Here is an 8206-nt window from a genome sequence, read left to right on the forward strand (position 1 = left end):
TGGCTAGATCTACTCACTCAATAATCCATGCTTTCAAAAGGCCTGATTTCACAGTTCCAGAGACACCCCTGAGCAGTTTTGCTGGCGAGCGAGCACTCGTGCATCTCCTCTCCTCTCGATATGCTTCAGCAGCTCCCTCTAATGTCAGTGGGGACCCCCGTGTACAGCTCCAGGAAAATCAGACAGCATCAGACCACATCCTGCCCTCAGATGCACATCCACAGCTTCCAGTGGAGGTAATGAGACCGTCACAGAGTCCCGAGGGACGGAAGCTGCTCAGGAGGATGAGGATGCTCCTGGCACCCAGCACGTCCATCTCACCCTGAGCTCCATCTGCGGACAGGGTGATGCATCCATGCAAGGTGCTGCTGCATGGGAGGCACCCCAGGGGTGGCAGCCCCTTCCTCCTCACCAACTCTGGTCCTAATGCCAGGAGGGAGAGCTGTAGGACAGAGGCTCAGAGCAAAAAGCATCCAGAGTCCTTGAACGAACCCCCATTCACATTCATTTCTAATCTGCTGATGCCCTGTGTCCAGCAGTCAGTATTTTAAATTGTTATTAAATGTCTTTGGGGGGATTATAATTTGTATGCCTGATTATACAATGGATATACCTATCTATCTCGTGGTATCACAAATAGCCATACCGTAATGATGATTGAAATATATAATCCCCCCAAAGATGGTCAGAACAATTTAAACTTCCCTCTGCTTAATTAAGAGAGTTAGGGGATTAGGTACATGAATTAAATGGAGGGGAAGGTTTGGTTTATGTTTTTAAAACCCAGTGGAATCACAGGGAACTGGTGAGCAGAAGTTGGACTGCCTTGTCCATTCTTCTGTCTCAGACAGACCTGCCTTTCTGTCTGCCTGCCTGACACTGGGTGTTTTCTGCCTTTGATGAGGAGAGGAGAACTCTTCTCTTCCATTTTTTAACCTTCCAACATCTCCAGCATCTTCTCAGTGTGTCCTAGGGAAAACAGCCTAATTCCATCCCTGTGAGCACAGAGTGCTCATGGCTTGCATTGCTGAGACACTCAGAGCTCTACCTGGCTGTACCAACCCACTGTGTCCTGCCACCTCCAAGCACAGAGTGACAACAGCCCCACCACCTCTGCCTGACAGTGGGGGATGAGCTTTATTTGGGTGAGCTCCAAAGCCCTGTGCACAGAGGAGAAACACTTCAAAAGAGGTTTCAAAAACCAAGCCCACCTCTCCCAGGTCTCCCTTCCTTCAGGAGATCTCGGATTTGCCAATACTCTGCCAAGCAGAGGTGATCTGTTTGTCTTCTTCATGCTGACAATAAATCCAATCACACCTTGGATGGGTAAATGGAATCAATGGAGTCCCTGCAGCACCGTCCCCCCCTCGGCTGGGCACCAGCCCCCCTCTCCCTCATCAGCCATGCTAACAGGGAAAACCGGGCGGATTTCACTCCCCGCATTTACCTGCTGATTACAGAGCCATCTTTGTCATTAGGGGTAAATTAATCAAGAGAGGTGAATGTTTTCGACAAGCTGCACTGTTTACTTCAAAAAAGCAGAAACAAAATTAGTGTGATACAGGGAGAGCCAGACTCTTGCTGGGCAGAGCAAAGGAGCCCAATCCATCGGGAAGCAAAATCACTGACTTGTTATTGCTGACTCCGAGCACAGCTTGGGGACAGGGATCCCTAAGCAGCAGGGAGCTCCGTGGGGTGCCAGGGAAGGACTCCCTGCGCTCCTTCCCCCTGGTCCCTTCTGCCAAAACCCCCTGCCAAGGAAAACCAGGGCTATCGTGTATGCTGAAGTACCAGGGCAGCTTTGACACCCTGATGCTCACCTCTCTCCACTGACAGATGTCAGGCTGGGATGTCCCCAGCTCCTTCACACACTTTAGTCACCCCTAGGAAGGGTCCTTCACTCCAAACCTTTCAGCCTGGGAAAAAAGGCCCAGAGACTTTTGCAGCCATCCATAACTCTCTCGCTGGGTCTGACCAGATGCAGCTGAACCATTGTCTAGTTAAGAGGAAAAGATCAACCCGGATTTAAGAGGCAGCAAGGCCACCATAACTCTTCCTCGAAGCACAGCCTGGCTGGATTTATGCTCTACAGCGTGGCAGCAGGAAACAGATATAACTCCCAGTGATGGTGCTGCTCCTCCTGAGAGGGAGGGTCTCACCCCAGCCCCTCACAGGAAAGTTTTGGGGCCACACCTGAACTTTGGGCAGGGTGTCCCAAGGCACTGCACGTGGCTCCTGGTTCAGACCTGCAGGGCCTGTAGCAGGGAAGATATCTTTCCCCCCTTTCTTCTTCTTTTCCTTTTTGTCTTTGAAATCTCGTCAGCATATCAACACACTTGATAAGGGCAGTGTTGTAGTTACACTTCTTTAATTAAGTGAATAATTAAAAAGAAGTTGATCATCAATTAGTTAATTAAATAATTAATCCATTTTACTTTCATACCCTTTTTTGTTAATCACTGTGGCTTCGGTAATGAGCCGCCTATGGGTTGCTAGGCAACCGCCTCCTGCTTTAAACAATCGGCAGCTGCCGCCCGCCCGCCCAGCCCGCGCGGGGCCGGGGCCGGGCCCTGCTGGGCCGCGGGTTCGAGCCCCGCCTCCGCCGCGACCCCCGCCCGGCCGCTCCTCGGGAACCGCCGGGGAAAGCCGGAATTCCCCCCAAAAAGCCGCCGGAAAACCAAGGTGCATGCGCTCTGCCGGGGCCAGGCAGCGAGGATGGGTGAAGGCGCTACCGGCTGGCACGGAGGAAGGCAGGGGATGTGGTGCCGCTCCCGACGGGCGCCGGCAGCGCTGGCACGGCTCCCCCCGTGCGCACCCGCTGCTTTCCTGGGGGGCACAGCCAGCTCTCCCCCCTCAGCGGCCCCCCCGTGCCTCGGTTTCTCCGGGAGAGCGATGCCCCTACGTTCCTCTCGCAGATGGTCCCTGTCCGGTGGGGAGTGAGCCACTGCTCCCCTGCGGCCGGCGGCAGCTCGCCTTCCCTCTGCTCTCCCTCCTTATTCTCCCCAGTTCCCTTTTTTATTTTATTTTTTTTAATTTTTCTCTTTTTATCCTTCTTTTTTTTCTTTTTTTTTTTCCCCTCCCTCCTCTGTTGCCAATTGTTTCTCTGCCCCGGGGCCAACCTGTAAATGAGATGTTACATCTGCACCGAACTAAGTAAACACTTTATAAACGAATAAATAAGTGAATAAATAACGAAATAGTAATATCTGTGCCGAGCGGAGGCTGGGGAAAGCGGAGAGCGGCACCGCGGGGGCCAGGAGAGACCCCCGGCACCCAGGAGCCGCTTCCCGGGGGGATGCGAGCCGGCTCTCCCGGAGTGTCCCCCCCGGCAGGGCAGTGCCAGCCCCCCGTCCCTGCCCGCCACCCCGCTCCGGGTCTGCCCCGGGAGGGGCCGGGGCTCGCAGCCCCTCCAGGGCTCCGTCCGCAGCGCCCGGCCCGCGCTGAACTTTGTAATTATAATGGATAACGAGAACAAAGGCAAGAAGCACTCATTGAGTAACTGATATCAATTATGGAAGCAGGCTTTTGAGCCTGGAATAAATGATAGGGGAATTGGCCTGAGAGGGAGTGGGAACAGACATGTTATTATTTACGCCAGATTAAGAAAAGTATCCAATTTGCTGGTCATCTCCTTCCGCTGGGAATCGGCATCAATTTTATTATTGTTCCTCAGATTTTAATATTCTCTAAATGAATTAAGATCGAGCTAGGTAGTTAGTCAATAGTTTAATGCAATTAATTAACTTCCCATCGCTTGGTTATCTCTGCTCGGGCCCCTTTTCTCTGGCCGGCCCCACTGCTGGGCAGCAGTTTGGGATAAATAAGGATGCGGGCTCGGCTTGGAGCCGGGCTCCGTGTGTCTGTGTGTGTGTGTGTCTGTGTGTGTTGACTCTTTGGTGTCTAGATTTTTTCCACTGTTCCGTGCATTGTACGACATAACTAGAACTGAAGCAGTACATTTCTTCAAACAATGCCTCCCCGATTCCATTTGTAATGGAATTGGAGGGAGAAAATGTAATTGTGTGTTAAACATGAGGCAGCCATACATGAAGATAAGCAGGGCTGAGTGACTGGATATGGAAATCCAGCTCGGGGACTAGATACTGGAGGTCTATTTTGGAGTTAAATGGCTCATAAAAATAGGAGGCTGGGGTTTATTTATTTATTTATTTATTTATTTGCCCGAATATCTATAGGGCTGTGCATGTGGAGCTGCGTCTTGAGGGGGGCAGAGATGCAGGGGGAAGGAGTGGGGGGCTGTGGTGGGGTGGCCGCTGCTTTGGGAGGGGGATGGGGAAGGGCAGAGCGGCCAGCCCGCGGGGCAGGGCTCCCTGCCCGGGGACCCCCGATCTGGTGGGTTTCCCTCGGAGCCAGCCCCTCTTGGAACAACTTCTCTGGGCCGGGTCAGGACAAGCGGGATCGGGGCTTCCCTCGCGGTCCGAGGGGCCGGGGACTCGCAGGGTGGGGGACACACAGGGGACCAGGGGGCACACAGGGGACCCTGGGGACACACAGGGGACCCGGGGGACACACAGGGGACCAGGGGGCACACAGGGGACCCTGGGGACACACAGGGGACCCGGGGACACACAGGGGACCAGGGGGACACACAGGAGACCCTGGGGGTACACAGGGGATCAGGGGGACACTTAGGAACCCGGGGGACACACAGGGAGCACGGGGGACACACGGAGGACCCAGGGGCACATAGGAGCTCGTGGGGCACCCAGGGGACCAGGGGGACACTTAGGAGCTCGGCAGGCACACAGGAGCCCCGGGGAGCACACAGGGAGCCCAGGGAGTACTCAGGGGTCCCAGGGAGCACGCAGGAGCTCGGGGGGCACTCAGGGGTCCCAGGGAGCACTCAGGGGTCCCGGCGATGCCCACGGAGAGCGGGAGCCTCTCCCCATCCCGGGGGAGCCGCCCCGAGGTCCCTGAGGAGGCCGAGCCCCGTCCCCTCGGGGCTCTCGCTGCTGTCCCCCCTCGGCCGGGCTGGCGGAGCCCCTCGGGGGCGGGGGGCACTGGCCGAGGCCGCCCCTTCCCCGCCGGACATCTGGGAACGTCGTTAGGGCCGCCCGCTCAGGAAGTTTTTCACACTTCACGTCTCATTAACCGCAGGTCTCGGATTCCTTGGGAAAGGGGGACAGGCGGGAGGGCGGCGGCGGCCCGAGGAGGGGGCACGGAGCCGATGGGAGAGCTCGGGGGGCCCGGGGACCCCCGCACATCCCCCGGGTCCCCAGCGGGGCCGAGCTCCGCCGGGGGAGCCCCTGGGCGGGCACCGTGCCCCGGCCGTCCGGGAGGGGTTTGGGGCAGGGAGGGGGCCAGACACGGCTGGGGGACCCCGGGAGCAGCTGCAGGGACCCCCCGCACCCCCGGAGCGAGGGGAGCCGGGCTCCCCTTCCCTCCTCCGCCCCCTCGGGGGGCGCGGGGGCCGCAGCCGAAATCACAGCCCCTTCTTTTCTTCTCCCCTTCTTCTCCTCCCGGGGGCTCGGCCGCCCTGCCTCTGTGGGATGCAGCCTTGCGGGGAGGGCGAGGACCTCCCCAGCATCTTAAATGTTTAAAAAGGGTTTGTTCTGTACTTACAGTGAGCGAAATTAAAAAGAAACAGTAAAATATTTGAAAATGAAGTGCATTATGTTTAATAAATATAAAATGAACAAAGGCTGCTATATTGCCAGCAATATCATTTCTTGCCCAGGGGCATTAATAAAGACTGAAAGGTTTGGAAAAAACAATATTTTCTATTAAAATTCTACGGTGCGTTTCAATATTAAAAGGATAGGTGATGAATTTTCAGTGTTACTCAGACGGGGTCAGCGACTAATTTCATTTCTTTCTGGTCAGCATTCTGTCGATAATTAATCAAAAGCAGAGTTTCTTAATGAAACACTTTTCATAAGGTGATAATTAGCAGGAAAGACGCGGAGTGCAGACAGTCACTGGTAGCTGTCTAATAACCAGAATGAAATCAGGGCTGGGTCCAGGGAGTTAAGCAAGAGCTCAAAAAAAAAAAAAAATTAAAAAAAATAAAAAGAAAAAAAAAGGAAAAAAAAAGAAAATAAAAAGGGAGAAGAGCAGGAAGAGGGATGGAGGAGCCGCCTTGTGCAAAGTCCCGGGAGAGGGTTGTGTTTTTCAGCCCACTGCTGATCGCTTTTAACACCCGAGCTGGTGTAATTCCGCCTCCCGTGCCCCGCGGGAGGGGGGACCCGGGCCCGCTTTGGGGGGCTCGAAGCGAAGATGCCCCCACAAACCCCTCCTCATCCTCACCCCACGCACTGAGCTTCAAGGCAGAATCCAGCGCAGAGGACACGGTCCCCACCCGGGCCCTTCCCCGCCTCACCCCGCAAAAAACGCGTGGGAAGAGTAAATGAAGTTAATGAAGAAAATTAGCAGCGGTTAATGACAGCGCCGGGTCCGGCAGAGCTGGTGCTCCGGCCAGAAAAGTGTCTGGTAACAATTACAAAGACACCCCGCACATAAACAAAAGAAATTAGCCCCTAGAATGATATTAAACAGCATAAAATTAACCGAAAGTTGTAATAAGTGAGGGATTAAAAAGGACCTGGCATTAATTCGTGGGTCTGAAGAGAGCCCAGCAGAAGGGGGAGAGAGGTGTGCTGAACCTTTAATTAATATTTGGCTGGAACATACCTTATTCATAATACTCATTGATGTAGTTACTCCACAAACAGACAGGGATAATTTGTTTAGATAGATAAAAATAACCTTCAGGTGAGATTTTAAACACAAAACCAATCTATCCCTTGCATCTAGTCTGGCACTTAAACAGCAAACCTTTCAATGGTCTTTTTTCTCATATTAATATTTTTTTTTTTAATCCGAACATGAATGACAAGTACTGCTTTCCTACGACGCCGGGTGTTTTATTATAAAATTCTCCTGAAATGCTGTAAACTTTCAGATAAAGCTGAGAGGCAGGAGGCTGTTGAGTAGATGAGATTATTGATAGTTATTGAAAGTATCCAAATAGGATTTAGAAATCGGGCTCCTGCGCCTTTAATAGAATTCCAGATAATCTTTTATCACAACAAGACACCCATAGAATTATTTAAACAGATTGGACTATTCCAGCAGCAAATTTCAATTATTCTAATGCTTTAATAAATGTGTTGTGTGTGTATTAAATTCAAGCTTCTTAATCCAAATTTTACGATTTAACTGCTCTGATTTTTCATTACAGCTACACCCACATACAGCAATTTACTTCTTTTTTTGTTTGGGTTTTTTTTCCCCCTTTATCCTAGAGAAACTGATGCCTAAACGAATCGGGCCCTCAAATAAAATACAAAATAAAAACTGACTTAAAAGTGAGTTCCGTACTCCCCAAACAAGAGAAATAAATAGAAGGCTCTGCAAGCCCCTGTGAGGAGAACGGGAGAGGAAAGCTCAGGTAGGGAGGATGATGGCAAGAAGGGGGAAAAAAAAAGAAAAAAGAAAAAAAGAAAATAAAAAGAAAAAAAAAGAGAGAAAAATCAAAACGCAAGAAAATTAAGAGCAGAGGATTGAATTGATGGGATCTGGGGGCTTTGTGGCTGGAACCTTTTGTTTCAATATTTATTTCCTCAGAGGTTAATACCTTTTATTTTTTTCTTTTTAAACGTAACAGCAGGTGAGAGGGAAAAGCGTGGCCTTCAAAATCTGTCAGCATCAAACCAACTAAAGGAACAGGATTATCAAACAGTGGGAGAGAAACAATATTTTAAATTATCATTAAATTATGGAGACAAGCTCTCGAAAGGAGGAGGGCACAAAACGGATCAGCGGCTTCCCCTACACACACACACCACGCGGAGATGTTCTCACGCGTTCCTCTTTCTTGCCAGAAAGGAAAAAAAAATAATAATAACAATAATAACAATAAATAGCGAGGGGCGTCCTCTGTTGAAAGGGGAAAGAGTTAACAGGTTTTTAAATATGAGAACTCCCGGCTAATGAAGCAAGCCGGGTTCTGGTCCAGCCGAGCACAGAACCGGGCCCGGGGGCTGCGGGGTCCCCCCTGCCCGGGCCCCTCGGGGCTCCCCTCCACGGGGGCTCCGCTCCCTCCCCGGGATTTCCCGGCTCTGGGATGCAGCCGGCGGCAGATGCAGATGCGGAGCTGAGTCTGAGTTTTCCATCATTTCCTTTGCCACCGTCGCCCGCTCCCCACCACGGCGGCTCCAGCCTTGCCCACAGAGTCACTGTGGCC

This window comes from Passer montanus, unplaced genomic scaffold (genome assembly GCF_014805655.1).
Source record: "Passer montanus isolate IOZ18808 unplaced genomic scaffold, ASM1480565v1 scaffold8, whole genome shotgun sequence".
NCBI lineage: Eukaryota > Metazoa > Chordata > Aves > Passeriformes > Passeridae > Passer > Passer montanus.